Genomic DNA, 27,017 nt, shown 5'->3' with positions numbered 1-27,017 from the left:
AATGTAACAAAACGGAGAACATTATATTTGCTGGATCTTTTCTAAGAAGAGCACTGTATGTGGTTGAAATACTCTGATAAGCCTTTTAACTTGAGGACACAGAGGGAGAGTTAGAAATCCCAGCTCTACCGTGAGCTACTTGTGTGACTTTGTCCAAATTACTTGTTCTTAGCCGGCATTCTCATCATTGGGATGGTAATTAATAAGATAGGGATCAATACCTTTCTATCTATCTATCTATCTATCTTTCTATTTATCTATTTGTCGTTTATTCATTCAGTAGCTCTTTAAGAGATTATGATGTGCCAGGAACTATGAAGGAAAGTGAACTATGGTGCTTTGGTAGCTTTGGTAGCTTTGGTGGAGGCAGCAGGCTTGTGCAGGATTTAAATGGGGGAAAAAAAAGGTAAGTTGACTTTAAACTACATAATTTTTACTTTGGTTCATGTAATTATTTACACAGTTATTGCCGAAAATGTTTTAAAACCAAATGTCAGACAAATATCTTTCTTTCCCATCATATAAACTCAAACCCTGCTTTCTTTCTCTCTTTCTCCACTCTCTCCTCTCTCAGACCTTTGTCTGGAATAAGAGAAATACGTGGTGCTTTGTTTTCACTCACGAGCTTTGTTCCTCTCTTCTGAAAACACACTTGGCATAAATAGAGCTTTGTAGGATGTGTACTCACTCTTCCTTTTGCTGCTCTGCCCTCGACTCTGTATGACCTTGGGAATGCACATCTCTCTATGTGTCAATGTCTTCATCTGTAGACTAATAATACTGACTAGTACATAAAGCACTCAGAGAGCCTCATGAAAGATACAAAGACATGTTATTATATTCTCATGAAGCTTATTGCTCATGGTCCCATTGCCCTATAGATATTTATGAAATTTTCTTCTCTTAATAACCTTTTATATTTCATTAGTTTGATTGCTGTGAGACATCTTCTGCCTTGCATTATTGAAGGGATTGGGCACAGCCCAAAGAACAATTACACCTCTGGGAAGCAAAAGGGTAGTGTGGGAAGCATGGGGAGGAATAAGGAAATCATGAATCATCTGAAGATACCTTATTTTTAATACGGTGAAGCGCAAAAAAAAAAAAGGCTATCATTTCATGGGGCCAAAAATGATCTAAGTAGACCAGTCAAACCAAGCATCTGAATGTCTAAATAGAGCCTGTAGATCAATCATATTCATGTTTACTTGTTTGAGCCAATCAAATAGCTTGTCATAAGCATATGCTAGATTTCTATAAGAAATCAAAGACCTAGGCCAGTTTTGGGTGGCTTCATGCCAGAGAAGCCAAAAATCTCAAGATATTTAACTTCTAGAGACATCGAATTCTGTGTAACAGGGCAGGAATTAACATGAGAGAAGGGGAGAGACTATAGAATAGAACTCTGTTACAATGTCATCCATCACAGAATTAGACACACCACAAGGTCATGACATACCCTTAGAGAGAAAATGTCCATCAAAGTAAAGGCCAGATATAATACAGATGTTAGGTGTGGCTCCACCCATACCCTAATTCCAGGCTTCTCCACATAGAAAGTTTGCCTGATGCTCTCAGCACCACAGAAGCAACGCTGAACAGGGATATCAGTTTCTTTTTTCTTCCTTTCTCTTGCACTTGGCTGCTCCTCTAGGTAATGTCTAGAGACTATGTGAAGAAGATCACCTGGAGGCATGCCGAATTATTAACCTCACCTGAACGCTCATGTGTCTCAGGTGCAACCCCAGAGGATTCATTGCTCTGCATTTTGATATCCTCAGCACAGCAGGAACAAAAGTGTGAGGGGAGGAGGTAAATACTTGGTTCCCTGTGCACCGGATGGAGAGCCTTCACGGTGGAGACGGGGTCCATTTCCCCTGTAAATCCTTAGCATCAGGTGCCATTTAGGTGCTTAATAAATGGGAATCGTGCGAGTGGAGACTTGACTCAGAGGGAAGGTATAAAACCAGGACAAAGAGAAGAGCAAGTGTAGCCAATCAGTATGCACCTGAAATGAGAAGCTCTAGGCGTCAAGCAGTCAAGATGTCAACCATCATGAACTGTCACAGTCTCCTACGAGAAAAAAATACCATCTTGATTTATCGTCCGTGGAGGTCACTGACCCTTATGAAGAGAAAATACAAAGAGAGAAAGGGCATGCCAGTGAAAAAATTACTATTTGATTTAATTTTGTTTTTAATGCCATTAAAAAATATCTATGTATATGTATAGATATAGATACATAGATATAGGTAGATGTAGATAGATGCATATGTAGATATAGATGTATCTTGTGACAAGCAGTGTGAGGTGATAGAAAGCCCACTGCATTGGGCTCTCCACGTAAGCCATGCAGCCCTTGGGGGGCATTTAGTTTCTGCAGGGACTCTGTTCCCTCTTCTATAAAATGAGAGGCAGGATGAATTTCATTTCTCAAATTCTATGTTTCTACCTAGGTTTAGTTAAAATCTAATAATGTTTTTCCATCACAATTTCTACAACTTAGTATACAGAGTATATTAATATATAGCGAGTGGACATCACACTTGATGTATTTTGTCCTTTTAAAATCCCATCTAGAAGCTTTGCTCAGTGGCAGTATCGTAGCCAATGAGGTTTATCCGAGGCGCGATTATTGCTAATTAAAATCCCATCTATAGTTTTCACATGCACAAGGCTATAATACAGATAGACGAGCAAGTATAAAGGATAATTGTTAATGTCTGCATTTCTAATTTATACTCTTCTGGGATAGGAATTTCTACACATTTAAACATTAATTTACGTCTCCACATTTAAGCCAGAAAAATGCCAATTTTTCAATGTCGCATTATGAACATTTGCAAGCATACAGAGAACTGAAAAGAATTCAGATTTTTTTATATGTAATTTATTGTCAGATTGGCTTCCATACAACACCCAGTGCACATCCCAGCAGGTGCCCTCCTCAATGCCCATCACCCACTTTCCCCTCTCCTCCCCCCCATCAACCCTCAGTTTGTTCTCAGTATTTAAGAGTCTCTTGTGGTTTGCCTCCTTCCCTCTCTGTAACTTTTTTTTTTTCCTCCTTCCCCTCCCCCTGGTCTTCTATTAATTTTCTCAGGATCTACGTATGAGTGAAAACATATGGTATCTGTCTTTCTCTGCCTGACTTATTTCACTTAGCATAACACTCTCCAGTTCCATCCACACTGCTACAAATGGCCAGATTTCATTCTTTCTTATTGCCAAGTAGTATTCCATTGTATATATAAACCACATCTTCTTTATGGACATTTAGTTGATGGACATTTAGGCTCTTTCCATAACTTGGCTATTGTTGAAAGTGCTGCTATAAACATTGGGGTAAAAGTGCCCCTATGCATCAGCACTCCTGTATCCCTTGGGTAAATTCCTAGCAGTGCCATTGCTGGGTCATAGGGTAGATCTATTTTTAATTTTTTGAGGAACCTCCACACTGTTTTCCAGAGCAGCTGCACCAGTTTGCATTCCCACCAACAGTGCAAGAGGGTTCCCGTTTCTCTACATCCTCTCCAGAATCTATAGTCTCCTGATTTGTTCATTTTAGCCACTCTGACCGGGTGAGGTGGTATCTCCGTGTGGTTTTGATTTGTATTTCCCTGATGAGGAGTGACATTGAGCATCTTTTCATGTGCCTGTTGGCCATCTGGATGCCTTCTTTAGAGAAGTGTCTATTCATGTTTTCTGCCCATTTCTTCACTGGATTATTTGTTTTTCGGGTGTGGAGTTTGGTGAGTTCTTTATAGATTTTGGATACTAGCCCTTTATCCAATATATCATTTGCAAATATCGTTTCCCATTCCATTGGTTGCCTTTTAGTTTTGTTGATTGTTTCCTTCATAGTGCAGAAGCTTTTTATCTTGATGAGGTCCCAATAGTTCATTTTTGCTTTTAATTCCCTTGCCTTTGAAGAATTCAGATTTTAAAAAGACGTTTTCTTTTTGTTTCCAAATGACTTATCTCTGCATCTCCAAGGAAGAGATTTAAATACTAAAAGTATGATTAATCTTTATCTTGGCTTTAAAACTATGTCTAGCTGAGGGCTAATTTAACTAGTTAAGTTAAATATGGCTTAAGGGCCCCTGGGGGCTTAGTCAGTTAAGGGTCCCACTTTGGCTCATGTCATGGTCTCAAGGTGTGTGGGTTTAAGCCCTACATTGGGCTCTGTGCTAACAGCTCAGAGCCTGGAGCCTGCATCAGATTCTGTGTCTCCCTCTCTCTCTGCCCCTCCCTGACCTGTGCTCTGTCTCTGCCTCTCAAAAATGACTAAACATCAAAACAATTGTTTAGTAAAATGTATGCTATATTTCTGTACATGCAATTGTATTGTTATCAGAACTCAAAGCCACTTATGGACAATAAACCTAACTGTTCTCCTTGTGTATCTCCTTGAACCTTTCACTCCTGAGCTTCCATGGAGGAACTGGTCGTATCTTGGCAATTATGTTGACTTAAAGTTCTAACAACAGGATTTCTATGTTTCCAGTGAATAAAAAATGATTGGGAGCATATTTCTAAAATGGGCGGATTTTTTTCTACCCATTATAGATTAAGGTATAAGACTGCCTATAGTGGATGCAGTGGTTGCAAAATTTTATTCTTATCTCAGAATCCTTTTTTTAAATATCTAAGGCCCAATTTTAGAGAAAGATTCAATCACGTTTGCAGGTTAAGACTTCAGAGCACTCTGTGAAATATGTTTGTATATATTCCTGATTTGCAACCATAGGAATGGTTTCTGAGCTTTATTGATTCACCCATATTAGAAGTTTTTCCCACATTTTTATATGTACATTATAAAAGAGATAAAAACAAAAGGAATTGTAAAAGAGTAAGATGAAGGTGAAATAAGTAATGTTTTAACATTATTTTAAAATTAACAGCACAGTGGGGCACAGTGGGTAGCTCAGTTGGTTGAATGTCTGACTCTTGGTTTCAGTTCAGGTCATGATCTCATGGTGTGTGAGTCTGAGCCCCACATTGGGCTTTGCACTGACAGTGTGGAGCCTGCTTGGGATTCTCTCCGTCCCTCTCTCTCTACCCCTCCTCCACTTCCACTCTCTCCAGAATAAATAAACGTTAGAAAAATTGATAGCACAAAAATATGTTCCCTCATCAAAATTTATTTTAATATCTTCTAGTTTCTTAGTTTATAAATGACTTGCTGATAGCAGTGCCTCTAAACATTATTAGCTAATATCCTAAGTGATTTTATATCATTAGTGCAAGGTTTAACCTTAACAAGTTGAATTTGTAATTTCCAAGCTCATCCTTGAGGATTCTGAACAACTCCTGGATACATTTAAAAAAATTTCTTTGTTTTCAATTCATAACTGAAAGAAAGTGGCCAGTCTAATTGCCCATGTTTGTATTATGGGGAATACTTCAGTTTGGGACTTCAAGAGTATGTTTAATTCGCTTGCCCATTTTGTGAATTAGAAAATAAACTCTATAAGTTCAGTTAACTGAGCACAGTGATAAGTCTTAATATACTGAATGCACACTCACAAGTAGGAACTACTCACAGAGAGGCGGCCTCTCTGTGTTTTGGGATTGCTTCCTCATTTTGTTAATGGCGCATGACCTTCTGATACATTAGAGTATGGGCACCAGTGTCAATCCGTATATTTCAAATGATTGAGGATTATATAAATAAGATACAAGTAGAGGGGGGCCTGGGTGGCTCAGCTGGTTAAGCATCAGACTTTGGCTCAGGTCATGATCTCGTGGTTCATGAGTTTGAGCCTTGCAGTGGGCTCTGTGCTGACAGCTCAGAGCCTGGAGCCTGCTTTGAATTCTCTGTCTCCCTCTCTCTCTGCCCCTCCCCCATTCACACCCTGTCTCTCCCTCTGTCTCAAAGATAAATAAACACTAAAAAAATTGTAAACAAATAAGATACAAAAATACAAACAGAAATTCTAACATTCTTTTTTGCAACAAATCTGTCACAACTATTCTAGGCTTGGCCTTCAAGACTGTTCACCAAACTTCTTTGGTAATTAAGTATGATTTATATCAAATATTACATTTACTCCTCCCCACCCCTCCACCCCCTCACATCCTTTAGGATAGACATTCCTTGACTCGCCTCACATCAGTAAATATCTGACTTCCATGATCACTCTCTTCATGTGAGACCAGAATGGTGGCAATTGTTTTTTTTTTTAATGTTTTTTTAAATTTATTTTTGAGACAGAGAGAGACAGAGCATGAGCAGGGGAGGGGCAGAGAGAGAGGGAGACACAGAATCCGAAGCAGGTTCCAGGCTCTGAGCTGTCAGCACAGAGCCTGACGCAGAGCTCGAACTCATAGACCATGAGATCATGACCTGAGCTGAAGTCGGAAGCTCAACCGACTGAGCCACCCAGGCGCCCCCAGAATGGTGACAATTGTAAGGCAACTGTGTACAGGCCTTCTTCACAACGCGTGATGCCCTTTAACCGATATTGGCTCTCATAGATAAGATACTATAGGCATGAATGAGGGTGGGCAGTTTGTTAAGCTTGAGCAAAACAGACGAGTTGGAAGCAGTGAAACTAAAGTCTGTGATTACCACTGCTATTTAGTCAACAACTTCCCAGATAAATAAGAAATTTTTATTTAGAAATCGATGCTTGTCACTGGGCCAGAGTCATGCCATATGTTTTTTTCTTTTCCTTGCAACACACGTTTCTTTCCTACCACTTACTCTACGTAAGTGGTTGGTGTTTGGCATTAGCTGAAAACGGTTACCTCAGCAACTTCTTAGCATTTGGTTTTGTAACTCTTTTTGTTCTAGCTTGGGGAGCAAAAATGGAGTCATTAGCAATCATAGAATTTCTTTTGTTCCATCCCCCCAATGCCGTTGGCATGGATGTGATTCCATCATAATGCTCTAACATGAGAAATGGCACACTTGTCAAAATTTTTCCAAATCAAATTAAGTACGTTCATAGCTCCCATTCTGCCAGACTGGAATACATAATCTATCACTGCTGGGGGCCCTATGAATCCTGGCGAAGGCTTCGGAGTTGTGTGTGGTTCTAAATATTTGGGAACGGCCTGCAGATACGCTCATTACCCAAGCCTGTGCGGTTCCATAAAACCAGATGGCTCTGCTGGGGCAACAGGCAAGTGTTGGAGCGAGCCCTTGGCCTTCTTATGAAGTGGGGCCCAAGGTCTTGCTATTCTCAGAACTATAACCATTGCTTCATCCCTTGCCAATGCAACATAGAAATAAAGTTCAATAAATTAGTATGCCACAACTCTGGTGGTGGGGCCATACTGAGGTGCCTGGCAAGGGCCCGCCATCCCTCTCTTCCTGCCTGATAGGTGCTCTGGGCCCTCCAGTGCTGCTGCTGCTGCCCTCACGACTTCACTACCACTGCCACCAATGCTTTGGAGACACTGTGTGCCAGGCAAGAGTCTCCCATTTCCCAAAATGCCACAGAGGTTTACTTCCACCTTTACTGGCAGCTCCCTCACTGCCACTTCCTGAAGAGAATATTGAAGGACAAATCTGAGAGATAAATGTTTTGCTGTTCCCATTATCCCTACCTCCTCTGACAGTGGAAGCACTGTCACTAGAACAAACCTTTCCTCTCCTCAGGAAGAGTTCCTTCCCAGGAGTCTCCAGGGTTCCTCACACAACTCGGGCCCTACTGGGCCCACCCCTCAGTGGGCCAGGCTCGGGTGGACTTGTTTGCATTCCTGTGGCAGACACCTCACAGCTGGTGAGGTGTAGGGAGGGACACCTGATCCACACACATTAATAGCTTGCATTAATTACTCATGTGGTCTTATGTTTGCTAATGTATCTTCACCATTTTCACATACGCTGTTCTAGTCTCAGATACGTTGATTTTGTTGGAGTCTGACAAAGAATGGTAAAATGGCAAAAAAAAAAAAAAAATTATAACTCTAATTTTAATTACTCCCAGACCCTTTTTTGTACAACTGGCTGGCTGGCTGGCTGATTCAATGTAAATGTCCAGAAGGGTGGGATCATTTATAACCATAGAAACAAATACGAGACTTTTACACCAGGCTATGCTGGATGGATAAACAAACCTTGGGACTACACAGCAGACACCTACAGTCTTTGTAACTGTGTCTGTGGGATCCCCTAGACAGAGATCCTAGTCCCAGCTAGCAGATTGGCTCCTTTGTCAGGCCATCATATTATTTAGAAATTTTTGAACACTTTATAGATCATATTAAATAGATGGGCTGATGTCAAAATCAATTATTTTTATAACTCACTCTTGAGAAGTGAAACATTATTTATTATAGTAACTATGAAACAGATGTTGTAATATATGTCCTAATTCAATAAAATATCAGTTAAAGCAGTCATTTTATGATTTTTCCCAAGAATGCTAGGTTAAATTTGATGTTTCTGGTTCAAAACAAAAATTCACACAAAGCATGTCAAAGTAGTTTAGGTTAGCAAATATAAAAGATTTAGATCCAAAAGAGAAATGGGAAAACAAAACATCAGTTTGGGGGAAAACCCCCTTCTTCTTTGTACGCAGATGTTCCAGAAAGACAGAAGGAGCCTGGGCTGCACGTTCTGGGGCAACACAGGAACCAGGAATCCGTCAAGGTGAGGCACTTTGAAGGTGGTGGAGGGCCCATGAATGCTCCCGGCACAGCCCTGCTTCCGAGACCTGGCATGAACAGAGGGCTGGTGGAAAACAAGGTCTGCCAGGGGAGACTGGCAGCTTGGCTTTTGACAGAAGGAATGAAGTAATGTATTAGGTATGAAGGCTACTCATTTCTTCTCAGCCTGTGTCACTCTGCTGCCTTCTCTTAAGTTATCTTCACATTAGCTTCAGCAAGGCTGATCTTTGGCAGTTGAGGTTGTAGAACCACAACGTTCGCATTTCAAAAATCATCATAATCTCACTGAGATTTAAGAAACCTTACTTTGTCTCCAACTGAGTGGAAGAGAAAGAATATGCATATGTTACAAATGGCACATGCCAGTATTTTAAAGCAGGGCTATGTTAAAAAAAAAAAAAAAAAAAAAAAGGTTTACAGGGGCGCCTAGGTGGCTCAGTCGGTTGAGCGTCCAACTTTGGCTCAGGTCATGATCTGATGGTCCGTGAGTTCGAGCCCCGTGTCCGGCTCTGTGCTGACAGCTCAGAGCCTGGAGCCTGCTTCAGATTCTGTGTCTCCCTCTCTCTCTGACCCTCCCCCATTCAGGCTCTGTCTCTCTCTGTCTCAAAAATAAATAAACATTAAAAAAAATTTTTTAAAAAAGGTTTACAGAAAAGGGGACAGTCAAAAGCTTCTAAAGTCTTCGTTTTTCTACCATACGTGCGATTTCCTCATTTAATCACAGATGATCGCATTCTGTTTTACACAATATATTTCTGAAAAGGGATATATGTATATGGACTTCTATGTAATAAGGAGGAATCTATATTATAGCACAAATTCACAATTATACCTGAGCATTTATTTAGAGCTAATCTTTGATGTTGTACTTGCAACATTTCATACCTTTGATCTTTGAATATCTTGAGTTAAATACACTTTAAGTAGATTAAAAAAATTGTTTTAAGTTAATCTATTTTGAGAGAGAGAGAGAGAAAGAGAGAGTGAGTGTGCATGAGCAGGGGAGGGGCTGATAGAGAGGGAGAGAGAAAATCCCAGAGTCTGTCTGCACTGTCAGTGTAGAGCCCCGTGTGAGGCTCACACTCACGAACCGTAAGATCATGACCTGAACCAAAGTTGGTTCCATCTCATAAGGAAATTCTGCTTTTTAGTTACTAATATTAAGGCATGATGCCTCTGTTTTCTCTTGTTGGTTAGCAATATGTTGTTCTTACTAATTAAATCCCTGGTTAAAAGACTGAATGGCCATATATGCTACATACCTTATCACTCTACCCCCTGTTTTTAAGTTCAACAAATATTTATTGAGCTCTTTACTTCTCTAGGCATTGTGTAAATAGATCATTAGACTATAACCAAGAACACCCTGGCCTTTCCTCAAGGAGATTCCCTAGGCTCCCATTTTCAAAGGCTTTGAATACCACATATATGCTCAATGGAAAAATCATATTGAACCAATTTAGTCTTTGATGATTCGGAAGATATTTCTAGATCTTTTAGTAATCAAGGTCATGTTATGAGAACCACTTATAATGGCATATTCAAGACCTTGATGTGTTAGTTAATAGCTTTCGACTTACTAATCTGCAGCTAAGAGTATATTGTTTGTTGGACATGGCATTTTATTAACTGGGAATATCAGAGTACAATGAACTCTTGAAGACGATGACGTCCATGAGCTGTTTAGGGAAAAAGAAAGATATTCTTCTGGTATAAACAGGAAACGGTCTATTATTATTTGTTCACTAGAATTTATTGAATGCTTACAGTACACACTTAGATTTTCCACGTTGTAGAGTGCTCCCCTTACTTCCACAGAAGCAACTATAGTGTTTGCTTGGTTTATGCCAGGGAGTTCTCCTCCTGATACTAGAGAAGCTGTTCTAAGAATAGCAAGTTACCATTAATTGAGAACCTATTTTGCGCAGACCACATTCCAGCATCTAATATAAATTATCCCATATCCGTACAACAGGACTACAAAGTAGGTTTCATTATTCCTCTTTATAGAAACAAGTTGAGAAAGGGTATGTCCAGTTTCCTTTGAGTCTCTCCAATATTAAGTAATAAAGTCAGAATTTGAACCCAGACTGGTCTGATTCTAAAATTGTTGTTTGCAATTTAAAAAACAATGAGCATGTTGTCATGTAGATTCCACTCTACCTTCAAGAAGTGCCTCTTCTTCTAGTAATGCAGAGAGACATCGAGAGGGCTCATAGGACTGAGGGCTTCCCTCAAAATACCCTGTGGATATAGGAAGTGACTCTGTCCAAGAAGGGAAATGTGACAGGGATCATGGAAAGGTATAACCGGTAGACAGTGGGTTCCTTTCCCCTTGGCAACATGAGTGTGTCAGAGAGTAAGCCAAGAGGGTGACTGCTTCTTAATCTTGTAGTTTCCCCAAAGTCAGAACTTGAAAAGATGGCAGCCTGAAGCACCAAAGGTTGAGACTAGGACTGGTGTAAAGATGGTAGTTAAAGGGAAGAGGAGTAGAAAGAGTAACTTTGAAGTTCCAACTATGGATACAGCTTTCTGCTGGTTCACATAAAGTTTTTTCTTTTCAAGAGCATGGAATTTTCTTTTTTAACTACCATGCATCAATGTTACAGGATACAGGAAAAGTTGGTTCTTTTAATGTAACATTTGGGATTCATGGAACTTTTAATATGACTGTATGGAAAAGACGCTTGCCCTGTTTCCTGTATTCTCAGGAGTACGGGGTAAGAAGCAAGTCCAGCCACCTACCAGCATTCCATGATCCAGGCTCATTACACATCACTAATAAGCATTTACTACAAGCTACTAATTTACTCCATATCACCAGTTGTTTACTAAATACTAATCGACTATATTTTGTTAATACATATTTGCCAATTACTAACATATCTCACATTGCTAATTAGACTTATATCTGTTACTGAGATGCCACCTGAAGCCTAATGCTCCTTGAGATTTTGGTACACTTGGATTAAACTGCTCATTTCAAGGCCTATGAAAATCAAGAGCATCACTGCCTCGAACTGCAGGTGCTATCTATAAATTCCTTGAGAATTAATTTTTTTAATAATCCTCTCTCTTTCCACACTTGGGTCTACGAAGTCTCTAATCTTGCACAGAAGATTAAGAGCTCACACAATTTTTATAGATTTGGCAAAAATCAAGGAAGACTATCTTTGGGATTATCTTTGTGATAACTAAATATATAACAAGTGGATCCATAACAATACATATCTAAAGTTCCAACAATGAGCGGGGGCTAAGACAGATTTAGAGTATAAGGTATATATATTAGCTAATGATATATGGGAAGAGAATTGTAACATAGCCATAGGATAGAAGCAAGAGAAATCTTGACTTAGGATCTTATCTGGATAGTTTGTATGCCAGTATATAGAACTGGCAAGGCAGAACCACCTATAGAAATGTAAGGAAATCTAAGAAAAAGCTGAGTGCAAAGGCAGTGCATCTCAGAGATAAAGATATACCTAGGAGGCAGAAAAAGTCTTCAGATACAAAATATCTTTATTAATCTGCTCCCAAAAGAAACTTGAGAAGACAGGAAACAAAGAAGGAACAACCAAGATAGAATATAATTCATAACAACATTATATGCGATCACACATAATCCAAAATGTGTTTTAGAAGCCATTACAGATTATTTTATGGTAGATGTTAAGGATCCAATAGGCAGATACTTTTCCAGAATTATATTTAAAGACAGAAAGGGCAAAAAGGAACTTTTTAAAAAATTTTTTAAATTTTTATTTATTTTTGACAGAGATAGACAGAGCATGAGCAGGGGAGAGGCAGAGAGAGAGGGAGACACAGAATCCAAAGCAGGCTCCAGGCTCCGAGATATCAGCACAGAGTCGGGTGTGGGTCTTGAACTCACCAACCTTGAGATCATCACCTGTGCCAAAGTTGGATGCTTAACCAACTGAGACACCCAGGAGCCCCAGCAAGGAAATTTTTGAGAAATAACCAGAAATGTATGAAATTCAGGATTCTGCGCAATGGAAGATTAAAAGTCAGGAAATCAATGAGGTCACAGGGCATTACATATATTTGTCATCATATTCCATATTCATCCTCTCATTGATTTAATTGATGTCTACAGTTCTTGTTAGAGGTATTTGTCGAAGACACTTGCTTTCCCAGTCACATAGGGTAATAAGCAAGAGTGGATGGTTTGAAGTCCTGAAATGGGAAGAGACTGAGAATTTTCTAATTTTGAGGGTCAACTTTTAAATATATATATATATATATATATATATTCACTTAAAAAATGTTTTAATGTTTATTTGTTTTTGAGAGAGACAGAGAGAAAGAACACAAGTGGAGGAGGGACAGAGAGAGAAACACACACACAATTCGAAGCAGGCTCCAGGCTCTGAGCTGTCAGCACAGAGCCCGACGCAGGGCTTGAACTCTTGAACCACGAGATCATGACCTGAGCTGAAGTTGGACACTTAACTGACTTGAGCCACCCAGGTGGCCCTATTATATATTTAAAAAATTAAAAAAAAATTTTTTTAATGCTTATTTATTTTTGAGAGAGGAAGAGAGACAAAGCATGAGTGGGGAAGGTGCAGAGAGAGAAGCAGACACAGAACCCAAAGCAGGCTCCAGGCTCTGCACTGACAGCAGAGAGCCTGATGTGGGCTCAAACTCATGAACTGTGAGATCATGACCTGAATGAAGTTAGACTCTTAACTGACTGAGCCACCCAGACACCCCTAAAAAATTTTTTTAAATACAGTAAGGTTAATAAATCCCAAGTGACAGCTTGATAAATTTGTACATATATCTTTTTTTTTAATAATATGAAATTAATTGTCAAAGTGGTTTCCATACAGCACCCGGTGCTCATCCCAACAGTGATGGGTCTGCCTCCCTCCCGGTGCTTCAGGGCCCCTCCCACAGGGGACCACCCACTGCAAAGTGAGCTAAGCCTTCCCCTCCTGCCCCTGTGCACCTTGCAGATCCACCCGGGCTAATAAGCCCTTGGCCAGATCCCATCGAAGCAGCACCACAAGCCTGGCAGTGTGCAAGTAGCCCAGGCAGGGGCCACACCACTCCACAGTGAGTCCTGCCCCTGGGACAGGGGAAGATAAGGTTCACACCAGTCTGACTGTGGCCTCAGCGGTGGGCTGGGGGCAGACATCAGGTCTGACTGTGGCCCTGCCCACCAACACAAGTTACTCCCCACAGTATAGGGGAAGTGTCCTGCAGTTTGGAGCCACTGCAGGGACTACCCAAAATGATGAAATGGAAGAATTATCCTCAAAAGAAAGTCTGGGAAGTAGAGACAGCTAACGAATTGATCAAAAATGATTTAAGCAATATAACAGAACAAGAATTTAGAATAATCGTCATAAAATTAATCGCAGGGCTTGAAAAAAGCATAGAGAACAGCAGAGAATCTATTGCTACAGAGATCAAGGGACTAAGAAATAGTCATGAGCTATTTTTTATAGTTGAAAAATGCTATAAATGAGGTGCAAAATAAAATGGAGGCAGCCATAGCACGGATTGAAGAGACAGAGAGAATAGGTGAATTAGAAGATAAAATTATGGAAAAAGAGGAAGCTGAGAAAAAGAGAGATAAAAAAATCCAGGAGTATGAGGGGAGAATTAGAGAACTAAGTGATGCAATCAAATGGAAAAATATCTGTATCATAGGAATTCCAGAAGAAGAGAGAGAGAAAGGGGCTGAAGGTGTACCTTAACAAATCATAGCTGAGAACTTCCCTGATCTGGGGAAGGAAAAAGACATTGAAATCCAAGAGGCACAGAGAACTCCCTTCAGACATAACTTGAATCAATCTTCTGCATGACATGTCACAGTGAAACTGGCAAAATACAATGACAAAGAGAAAATTCTGAAAGCAGCTAGGGATAAACAGGCTCTAACTTACAAAGGTCGACCTGTACATATATCCTTAAAGCTAAGGAACTTTATTTATTGTAGTGAAGATATATTGGAAATATATACCAGCTTTGGTATGGAGTACCAGCTTTGCTTTTAATTTGCCTTCACTTTTGAAAGATAATTTTTCTGGGTGCTGAATTGCAGGTTGGCGCGTTTTTCCTTTAGCTCTTTAATGATGTTCTCTGCACCCATGGTTTTTGCTAAGAAGTCATCTTTAATTCTTGTTGTTGTCCCCCTGAAGGTAATGTGTCTCTTTCCTCCAACTACTTTTAACATTTTTCCCCTTATTTTTCATTTTCAGCAGTTCGACTATCATGTGCTTAATTGTGATTTTCTTTATATTTACTTGGTTGTGGTTCTCTGAGATCTTGAATCGCTATAGGTTGATGATTGGCCATTATCTCTTCAGGTAATACTTCTGTCTTGTTCTTTCTCCTCACTTATGAAGTTCAAATTACATGTATGCTAGATTGTTTTACTATACCTCACATTGTTTACTATACCTCTTTCACTCTGTTCCAGAATTTTCTATCCTTTTTCTCTCTAACCTTGAGTCTGAATGTATTCTTATTGACCTTTTATTGCTGCGTCTTGACTACTATAAACTTCATCTGCTAAGTTTTTAATATAAGACATTATATTTTTCAGCTCTAAAAGGTCCTTCTGGTTTTACAGATTCCAATTCTCTGCTAAAATTAGTGATTTTTTTCAGCCATTTTGCCCATATTTCTCTATATTTTATTTAACATATTTATTGTAATTCTCTTAGGTCTTATCTGCTAATTCCAACACCTGAATCATCTGTAAGTCTGCTCCTATTGATTATTTTTGATATTGATCACTGTTCTTAGGCTTCTTCACATGTCCTGTTTTTTTTCTAAACTTTATGTCAGACTTTGCATATAAATGAATTGTAGAGATTGAAGTTTGCATTCTTTTCTCCTCAGAAAGGCCTTTCCTTCCTAGATCCAATCAAAAAGTGAGTTGGGAAAGAGCTGGAATGTAGCTTTAATTAAATTCAATCTACCTCTGGTTTCAAATGTCTCAAGGAAGAAAGCTTCCCAATTTGTGATTGAAAGCCTGGCAGGTCTCCATACCATCTCCCACCCCAAAAAGCTGAGTGAGTCAGTGTCTCTCTGGTAGCTTTGAGCTGTTTTCTCCAGCCTTCTGATCCATGATCTGGCAAATATTTCAAATGTCTTAAGGAGAAGACCAGTCCTGTGTTTAATGAAGTCCCTCTTCTTCATGTAGTACTTTATCTCCCAAATATTGCTGGGTGAGAGATGGGGGGAAATGGCCACCATGTTTTAGAGGTCCGGAAGTTTCCGGTTTCATAGAGTTGTCTTTAACAGCAACTAAAAGCCTTCTTGGCTTCTCTTCTCCCTCAAGTCTTATCTTTTGTCCTCACTCACAATTTGCAAATACCCCCAGGTAAGTAAGTGGCCGGCAATAGCCTGCTTCCTTGCAGGGCTTGCTATACTTGCTATTTTAGTTCATTCAGCCCTCCTTGCAACACATCGCTCCAATGTCTTCAAATATATATGCACATATATGTAAAAACTATACAAATATACATACAAATAAAAATATATATGTAAAAATTACACACACACACACACACACACACAGTTGAGTTTCATTATTTGAGATAGTTAAATTCACCAACACTGAATTAGCAAAGACTGAATCATTGTCCGTAGGAGAAATGCATGATTAGGTTATTTGATGTATACTGTTACTTCATTAATGTTGAATTCACAGCCAACAGTGATATAACTCATGTGCTACCTAACATATCTATTTTCTTCATAAAGCACCTCATGCTGTTCTTGAATTTAGCACTTTAGCTAAGGGTCATCTTAAAAAACAAAATCACCAACAAAAAGCCCCAAAATGCAAAAAACATGGACCTAAACAGATAATGAAAAGGACACTTGTGTACCGTATGAAAGCTGAAATAAGAATCAGAGTGTCGTTGCCTTGGTTGAGCTCAGCTGGGAACATGCATGTGGGGCCACTCAAATTCTTTGCCGTTCTGTTCATATGCATATCTCAAATGACCAAAAAGCACTGTGAACTTCGATTTTAGCATTAAAAATACATTTTTCTTGAATAAATGAACTCTCAATTAAGGAATCTGTGAATAATGAGGGTCAACTTATAGTTATATAGATATAGTAATAATGTTCTTTAAATTATGTATATAAATGTATGTTATATATACACTTTAAAATATATTAAACTCTCTCTATATACATATTTATATATATATATTTTCAATTATCTGGCTCTTTTAGCTGTTACAGAGGGAGTATTGTTTTTTTTTTTTTTTAAGATTTTTTAAAAGTGATCTCTATACCCAAAGTGGGGCTTAAACTCACAACCCTGAGATTGAACCACATGCTCCACCAACTGAGTCAGCCAAGCACCCCAGAGGAGTGGTGTTCTATTGCTTTCTACTCCATCTTGCTTAGAAACAGAAGCCCTCAATCACCATTTAAAATATTTTTAAAACGTTCCTGATAGCATTATTTTCTGCTAAAAACATTTGTTGCTAAAGCCCTTAGAAACTAGCTATAAGATTTAGGTTTGGTGACAGGCAGAGAACAATTTATGATATTCTGAATGATTTCTTCTGATTAAGAGCATCACCTCACCTGTCCAATTCCATTTTGATTCAGTTAAATTTTGTCTTTTCACTCGTCCACTTTTAGCAAGGCTGGCGATCTCTCCGTATCTGCTGGTAGACAGTTATTAAATTGGATAATGTCAGCATGGATCATCCTGTAATTTGTAAGAACATTCCATGGTGGCTGTTGGGGAAGTTCTTATAAAATACTGATCTCTAAACTAGATTATAAATCACTCTGTGGTGAGAGTGCCCCTCCCCTGATGGGAGCAGGGTGAATGTCCTCACATCTGGTTCACTGAAGAGAGTGGAGAGCAAGCTCCTGGCCAAATAGGAAACATATGGAAGAAAGAACAATCTGGGAGTATGGAAGGACTTGGGGCAAAGAGGCAGGGAGCTGGAGAAGAAACCTTTCAAAACTTTCTGAATTAGTCTTCATCTCAACTCTACCTCCTTCCTATATTCCTGAATCTGTGTTGGTTTTCAGAGAAGCATGGAAAGGGGTGAAACTAGGGAAACAGAGATCCTACCACAAGAGTTGCAGGGAAAGTGAATAAGAAAAATCCTCACTGGGAGAAGGCACAGAAGCAACTCTGAAGAATAGTGCTACAAGGGGGTTCCCAGGCAGAGGAGATCTCAGGGAAGAGCTAGCTCATTACAAGGCCAATGCCAGGGATCTTGCAGGCCTAATGACAGCGTTTTGTTTCTGTTTTTGTTTTTTGTTTTTTGTTTTTACTTCCCTAGTGGCATTATGAGTGGCATTAGGAGAAGGCCCTCCCAGACATGGCAGCCTACAGGAATAGGTAACCCACATACAAGCTCAAATAGTAATGCTTTTTAAGCTAGTTTCCTATTAATAAATCCCCTTTATTCAGCTCTGTGGTAAAGTATGAAGACTTGGACCGTGCAATAGGGCCTCTTTTTCCTTTTTCCTTTCCAGTATTGCTGAGGAGGGACTCATGCAAGTAAAGAGTTAACCATATTCCCCCTCCCCCAACAGAAAGTTACTCAGGAGTAATTTGACCAGGTATCCCTTCTAGCATGAAAAAGGCATCTGCTGCCCCACTGTAACTGTGCCTAAATTGTCCCCTTTCAAGTGCCCTTATTAGGCAGAGCAGATAGGAGAGGAGAATCATTTCAAGATGATGAAATGACTATGAGCCCACAACTAGGAGGCAAATGATTTTCTGTTAATCAGATGAAAAAATAACATTCTATAATAATATATAGTCTGTTTACACTGTAAGTTTACAGATAAACATTATATATATATTCATATATATTCATTCATATATTCATATATATAATGTTTATCTGTAAATTTACATATAATGTTTTTATGTAAAGACAACAGCATATAAGTCTTTATTTTTTTTTAATATTTATTTATGTATTTATTTATTTATTTTGAAAGAGAGCAAGAGAGAGCGAGAGTGAGCAGGGGAAGGAGCAGAGGAGAGGAGAGAGAGAATCCCAGGCAGGCTCCATGCTGTCAGTGCAGAGCCTGATGCAGGGCTCGATCTCACCAAACTTGAGAGCATGACCTAAGCTGAAAACAAGAGTCAGATGCTTAACCAGCTGAGCCACCCAGGTGCCCTGAGGCTTCTTTGGATATGCCTCATGCCTTGAAACCTACAGACAGGCCTTCCTCATGAAGAAAATAAAAGTCTATCTAGATAGACCTTTATTTTGTATTTTTAGGGAGTTGATGAGGTGAAGATTCCACAATATAACTTAGAAATGTTGCTGTGGTGTGGAAAAACAGTGAAGTCATATAACAGCCCAGGCAGTAGGGGTCCAAAAATTATTCAACATGCCAAAAGAAATGAAAACAGGCATCCACACGAAAACTTGTATATGAATGTTCAAAGCATAATTACTCATAATAGCCCCAAAGTGGAATCAACCTAATGCCCACTGGCTGATGAATGGATAAATAAACATGATATATCCTTATAATGGAATATTATTCAGCCCCAAATAGGAATAGACTACTGATTCATGCTACAACATGGTTGGATTTTGAAAATGTTATGCTAAGTGAAAGTAGCCAGTCACAAAAGGCCACATATTACATGATTCTATTTATATGAAATGTCCAGAATAGGCACAATGATAAGTATAGAAAATAGATTAGTTACTGCCAGAAGCTAGGGTAAGGGGAGGGAATAGGGAGTGACTGCTAATGGGTACAAGGTTTCTTTTGGGGCGATGAGAATGTTCCAAAAGTTACTGTGGTAATAGTTACACAACCCCATGAATATATTAAAAACTGTTGAATTATATCATTTCACTTGGCAAAATGTGTGGTACATGCAAAAAAGGATGGAATTGGGGAGTCTTAAATTTAGAAAAGACTTTGGATGCCGTCTATTCTGACCTCCCACACATCTGAGTGCTCTGAAGAAAAATCACAGGCCCACGTGGACAGATGCTACAGGTTTCGTCCTCATTGTGGGTCCTCAGTGCCATCTTCGAATTATTTTACCTTTCTTTCACACTGCCCACAATTAGGCTAACCCTTTGTGACAGTCTCTGCAACACACACACACACACAGCTTTCATTCCTCTTACTCTGAGCCATTCGTCATTTACTTCACTGTGAACTATATTGTCACCAACCATATTTATCTCACTGATCAGCCCTTACCCTCTCCATATCCCTACGCATTTCCTCTCATCTCTGTGAGAGGGCCCCTTATGTTGAAGATCAAAGGCCATTCTCTTTCTTAGCCTCCTGTCTCCTCTGGTCTTCGGCCACTCCCCATCTCCTCACTTCTCCCACCACTTCATGCTCTGGACATTTCAAACCATTTGCTTCCCTGATAAGCTATGCTCTTCCTACCCTCATGCCTTTTGTGTATCCAACCACCCCACATGTCCTCTGTATGGACCACCGCTTATTGGACAACAGGATCCACACAATACTTCTGCTCAGATCTGCTCAAGCATCACCTTCTCCCTGAAATCTTCTCTGGTTCCATTCTGTCTTCTCCTATCCCCTGCACAGCATCAATTTTTCTTTCTTCACTAGTTAAACTTGGTGCACTTTCTTTTAATTGCACGGATTAATCTAACTTGTCTTTATTGGTTTGTTTACATGTTGGTCTCCTTATTTTTTTTTCGATATATGAAATTTATTGTCAAATTGGTTTCCATACAACACCCAGTGCTCATCCCAAAAGGTGACCTCCTCAATACCCATTGCCCACCCTCCCCTCCCTTACACCCCCCATCAACCCTCAGTTTGTTCTCAGTTTTTAAAGTCTCTTATGCTTTGGCTCTCTCCCACTCTAAACTCTTTTTTTTTTTTTTCTCCTTCCCCTCCCCCATGGGTTTCTGTTAAGTTTCTCAGGATCCACATAAGAGTGAAAACATATGGTATCTGTCTTTGTATGGCTTATTTCACTTAGCATCACACTCTCCAGTTCCATCCATGTTGCTACAAAGGGCCATATTTCGTTCTTTCTCATTGCCACGTAGTACTCCATTGTGTATATAAACCACAATTTCTTTATCCATTCATCAGTTGATGGACATTTAGGCTCTTTCCATAATTTGGCTATTGTTGAGAGTGCTGCTATAAACATTGGGGTACAAGTGCCCCTATGCATCAGCACTCCCATATCCCTTGGGTGAATTCCTAGCAGTGCTATTGCTGGGTCATAGGGTAGGTCTATTTTTAATTTTCTGAGGAACCTCCACACTGTTTTCCAGAGTGGCTGCACCAATTTGCATTCCTACCACATGTTGGTCTCCTTAAAAGTGAGCTCTGTGAGGGAGGAAGCACTTCTTCCTCTCTGTGTCTCCCAGCATCTGTATGACAGGTACACAACAGACGCTTGTTGACACAATTGCAGAATCTTCATGACGTCACCCTAATTGACGGTTATTTAGTCCTAACCTGAATGTTTTCAGTTACAGGGCACTCCCTCCTGTTTGAGGCAGTCTATTTCATGGGTGGGACATTGTAATACTTAGGAAAGTCTCTTTTATATTGAGCCCAAATATTCTTCTCTTTGAAGTTCACTCATTGATCCTGGCTCTGCCTTGTAGAATATATAGATCAAGAGGTTCCTTCTTTAACACAAGAGCTCTATCAAATGGTAGGCTATCACTTTCATTTGCCTTTCTCCTCCCCACTCATCCTCTGCACACACAGAGTGAAGGCATTTTCTCCTCTTCAGGCTAAATATCCCCATTTATTCGAGGCATTCTTTAAGTGGCCTCTTCCATAGTCCTACTTTACCTCTGGTTGATCAATTTCCTTACTGAAATGGCTCCCAAACTGGAAGTGGTCCAAAGAGAGGCAAGAGAGAAGGGCTAGACATTCACGTCACCAGAAGCCGAGTTGCTGTTCATGAAGCCGAGGTCGTTTTGTGAACATGTCACACCATTGTATTGAACAAAAACTTTCAGGCTTTTCCAGATGATCTGTGCCGGGATCCAACTCCCCTTCCAATGCCAACTTAATTGTTCAAGAATTCACCTGGAGTGGTGATAAGTGACACAAAGGAAGATGCCACAGAGCATTGGATTCCTGAGTTAGAGGTTGTAGAGAAGGCAAAGGGGAGGACGGGGGATAGAAATGGGAAGCTGATGTTTTGCAACCACCTTATCATTTCACTAATGCCTCATATGCAGTACATTTCTCTGTGGACAGGGACTTGTGTGATTCATCACCGTATCCCTGCTACCAGGACTGCGCCTGACACACAATGGGCACTTAGTAAACATTTATGAATAAGTGGATACAATCCATGGACTGTTTCATGTATAGGCCACAGGAACACTGAAGCCTGGTCATATATTACTCACAAAGGGAAAAAAGAAAATCCACTTGTGAGTATGTGTTGTGCTGGGTGTGTGTGGACGCAAAGGCACAGGTGTTTGGTTATAGCAACGATTTTTATATGATGCTCTGAGGATAGGTTCTCATGGACTGGGGAGAAGTTGAGTGAGCTGGGTCTCAAGCCCCTGCTCCATCATGGACGAAGAATAGCTCTACTTTCAGCTGTTTGGTATACTGGGTTTTCACACAAAATTTTCTTTGGAAAATATGGCTCTATGGCTAAAAATCATGTTATATTACTAGGTTTTGACATGGATTCAAGAATAGATTTAAGATTTAGGTTAAAATTACAGTAAAAACAAATCACAATGCCCATCTCTGCCACGTCTGAGTATATAGGCATCTGGTTGCTGCCTGTACATTTCTAGGGGCAGGGAGCTCTGTGCTTTACTAGATAGTCTGCTGATCCAGGTCCCCCAGCCAAGGGAACTGGGGACAAGAAGCAAAGCAGTTTTTTTCTGAGCTCTACTGTGAGACTTCAGGGTAGACCTGGGCTAGATGAGACCTCTGCTAGAAAGACAAACTCATCTCTGTAGAAAGGAGATGAGAAATACCTAGTCCCACGTAGGTATTCCCAGACTACTCCCTGACCTTGCCCCATTTTGCCTACATTAACTAGCCTTCTCACTTACATCTTTGTCTTTCTCAAACCTACTTCTTCACTCCCTGCATCAGGAGTGGGAAGTTGTCTTAAGATGCCCAAGGGATTATGAAGCCATAACCTTAAGCAGGTGAAAAAACATGGGGGCAAAGCAGGAGAACACTGATGCAAGGCTTCTGCAAGACTTGCTGATAAAGTAAATGAGAAAATAGTCACTCCCCCACTCCCACAAAGAGAAGGCACAGGTGTAACTCTTGAGAGAAGAGCTGCGAGAGGGTCTGTTCTAGAAAAGCCGTTTTACTCTATATATCATCAGGGACTGTCTCTCTTCTAATACAAGTCCTGGTAGGAGAAGACAGAATGACAACTGTGAGGCTCTCCTGGCATCTCAATGTGTAGGTTAGCTTTAAATCCAGTGCCCCTAAAAGGAAGAGAAAAAAAAATGCATCTTCCAGATGTACCAGAACCCCTTTATTTAGGGAAAGTCTTAAATTCCAGACTTTCAGACCTCCCCAAAGGATCACAAGCTTGAAAGAAGACATTTTTAAAGATACGAATTCATGGGTTGAGTTTTTCTGCACAGCCACAAGTCTGTGACGGATAGTGTTTTGCTGCACGTCAAAGCTACATCTACTCAAACGAAAATGTGCTTGAGCACATCTCAGACCCAAACGGCCCAAACGTACAAAACATGAGCTTCAAATGGCACCAGGGCAAATACTGAATGTTTTCATAGTCTTTGTCCAAAATAAACATTTGAAAAATCCCAGAGGTTTTAGTTTCCTGAAGTAAAGAAAAATCATATTTCCAGCTGTCATTGGAAAATATCACACAAAATCCCACGTTTTTATCTTCCCAAATATTTTTACAATTACTAAATACTTAAAGGACTATTTTCGTTTGTTTTTATGTTGGTGAGCTGTTCACACCGAAAGCAATTACGTCAGGAGTCCTACGGTATTAACACAGATCACATAAAGCTGCAGAAGAGGCTTCCTTACTTTACTCTCCTGGTTTTGGGGTGAAGTAAGAGTCTGATATAATTGCCCATGTGGTTAGTAAACGTGCCAAAGCACAGTCTTTTGTCTTCACTATTGAGAATGTTTTATAAACACATGGTGATCAGCATATGCTGACTTTCAGAAATATTAACTGCAAAATTGGCAGAAGCTTCAGCATTTGCAAAAATCCATATGTTCATTAAATTATTTTATTTGTGTGTGGGAGTGTTTGTCTGTATTTGAAAGCAGTTTCTGTATCATCTCTTCTCCAGCCCTTTGAGCTCCTTTAGAATTTTAATTGAAAGAAAGCAATCCAATGTCTTTGCTGAAATTCATGGGTACAAGTCACGATTTTAGAACATCTCCCTAAGTTTGCAAGAACTCTTCTAGTTGAGATGTACAACGTCTTCATAGTTCAGCAGTTTTGCCCAATTTGTAAAACACCCAAGAACTATGGTATATCAGTGCCTTTTGATGACTAGAGTGATGTGTTCACTTTTGTAGACATAACCCAGACCATCTCTCAGGACTTGGCGCTATGAAGTCATAGAACTGGAAAAGACCCAAAGGGGTTATCTAGTACCAATATTTGCCTTCAGATCCTTTAGGACCACCCCAGTGAAATGAAAACTTACTCTGTTTTTCAAGTCCTTCTCCATGACAACAATTTGTTTTATCATTTAACAACCCTAATTGCCAGGAGATAGATGATAGACAGATAGACAGATAGACAGATAGACAGATTTCTTTCTTCTTTCAGATTTCTTTACACCGATCAGCTAATTTCAAAAACCTTTGCCCAGTGTATGGTGCTGCCATTTCCATTTTATGGATGGAGACACTGAGACATACGAGTTAAGTGGCCTGCCACAAGCCTCATTAGAGATATGAGTCACAGTTGGGAGTGAGAACACAGAGCCACAGCCTTCATTCCTGAGCTGTTTCCTCAACTCTACATTTTTCTTTAATACATCAAAAAGCAAAAGCAAAAACAGCCCCATCTGGGTGAGCAAACAATGGTGATCAGATGCGCACGAGCCAATGGCTACTGCGGAGACTTCGATCACCTGCAGAGTAGTGTCCTTTCAGTGCTTGTGTGGATGTCACACTTTCACCTCACCTTGATCAAAGAACAAGGAAGGGCAGTTATGGAGAAAAAGGGTACACTTTGCATTGCTTTAACTCCAAGGATGAAGAAGTGAAATTCAGCTACTACCGAAAGCAAATTCCTTCGTTGATGTGCAACAGCAGTGCACATGAACCTGGCTGGCTCCATTCCTATTGTTCTCATATCGGTACCACTGGGCAGTTTTAATTAATACCAGAGACAGCACAGGAAACATCCGTTAATTATTCCTCTTAGGTTTAGACAAAATGGAGCTTGCTAAAAACAAAGTAAACTGTGAGTCTTTGAACTTGAACGTTATCTTTGTCCTTTGGCTTGCTAAGGTTTTGTGTTATCAGACATGATAATTTGTTCTCAGTGATACCCTTGATGAAATTAATTGAGTTTTAGACTAGCATACATTTCCTCCTGCTGATACTTTCACTCTTGGCAGGGTCTTATCTGGGCAGTTGGTGCTGTTCTCGTCTGGTTCTGTCTGCTGAGATTCAATAGCTGCAGGACTGTTGTTTTAAACAAAGATATTTACTTTTGTTATTAATGTAATATTCAGTTCACTTCCCCTTTTTATCTTCCCATAACGCACAGACCAACTCCCTTTTTTTTTTTGATGGAGATGATAGTTTGGACTTCGCTGCTAAGTTTCCTTAGAAACACCCTAGCAGACCTTTCCAAATATATCATCATCAGAAAGGGGAAAACCATTTCAGACACTCCTATCTGTACACTTGGCTTGAATTCAGTTGATATCTAACTCCTAGCTCTGAAACATTTCCTTTTATTTTTTTTCAACTGTATTAATTTCTTTTCTAAACATCAAAGTTATATATGCTTATTGGAAAAGAATTTAGGAATGAAAATAAGATCTTCCCATCTGCACCCTAACGTCACCCAGTTTTAGATCATGCTGTGCATTGAATACCCGTTTTGGAAATGCTTTGCACTATGAGCATATTACCATATACGAAGTAGATGGATAGATTAGATAAATGTTAGATTTTATACTAACAAAATTATGCCATATTTACTATTTATATAGTTTTGTAATCAGCTCTTTGCACATATCAATTTGTCTTGGACAGCTTCCCAATATGTGTTTTATTTAATTGGTGCCTTAATGATAGAGATGAAGTTCTTCCCAACGTTTTTGCTATTATAAAACAATATGAGTTTATTTGGGAATGAGGAGTAAGTAAAGGGATAATCCATATTGAGTATTTCAAAATAGTATGTTTATTAAAAAATCAATTTTCCATGATAATATAAAAGAGAATCTTGACCATTTAATAATACATAGTGATACATAGCTCTCCAAAGGAACTATTGTTTGAACCACCAACCACTGTTTACTGTTAAGCTGAGGTGGTCCCATGGCCTATGCACGAGATACTGTAATTACCATGATAACTGTAGTGGGAATCTGTTATTTTTAGTGCCCAATACCTTTCGAACAACACTTTGACAGTTTTCTATTTCTGACATTGTCATTCTTGCGTGCCTATGAAGCCTTGCATGGTCCAACCTCTGCCTGTATCTGCCATCTCAATTTGTACCTCTCCAATATTTGGTCTCTTAGCTCTAGTCACACTGTCCTTTACACATGCCACTCCTTCCACCTGCAGCTCCTTTGAACCCCTCACATCATCTGGTAATTTTCACTCTTCTTTCAAATATTGGTATGCTCATCAAAGCCTTTCTTCATTCCCTGTTCTCCCATGTCTAGGTCAGGTTCCTTGGTGGTCCATTCGCATTGAACAAAATGCCTTGCCTTCACAACATTTATTTCTGCATGCAATTCAACTATAGGTGTTTTTTTCCCCCTATGATGATTACTTGGTTAATGTTCATTTCCCACAAAAGATTCAAAATTCATTAGAGAGCACAGACCATGTTTGCTGTTATTCATCATCATATTTTCAGGACTTAGCATGCTGTATAGGTACATAGTAGACACTCAGTGAATGTTTACTGATTGAATGAATAAAGGAACAAATCTTTGTTTATTCTTGAAAATAGAGATAATGACTATATCACAGGCACTTTGTATGGTCTGAGGGTATTAACAGCATATTGTGAAGTAAGCAAAGAAGCCTGTGAGCCTGTGAAGAACAAAGGGTCAACAGAGGAGTGACAAGAGAAAGAAGAAAAATGTGTGATGGAAGGCTTGGAAGAGACTGCATCAAGATGTTTAGTGTAGGCAATAGTGCAAAAAAAAAAAAAAAATGCAAGTAACCAAGGAGTTACTTGTAAAGGGGTC

General features: G+C 39.6%; 1 pseudogene; it reads left to right on the top strand.

Moving 5' to 3' along the window:
• The first annotated feature begins 2,581 nt into the window (after positions 1-2,581).
• LOC128773108 (U4 spliceosomal RNA) lies at positions 2,582-2,730 on the top strand (annotated as a pseudogene).
• The last annotated feature ends 24,287 nt before the right edge of the window (positions 2,731-27,017 follow it).

The sequence above is a fragment of the Panthera pardus genome, unplaced genomic scaffold, assembly GCF_024362965.1.
Source record: "Panthera pardus isolate Hobbes unplaced genomic scaffold, ASM2436296v1 HiC_scaffold_24, whole genome shotgun sequence".
NCBI classification, from domain to species: domain Eukaryota; kingdom Metazoa; phylum Chordata; class Mammalia; order Carnivora; family Felidae; genus Panthera; species Panthera pardus.
This window is presented reverse-complemented; position numbering and strand designations above follow the sequence as displayed.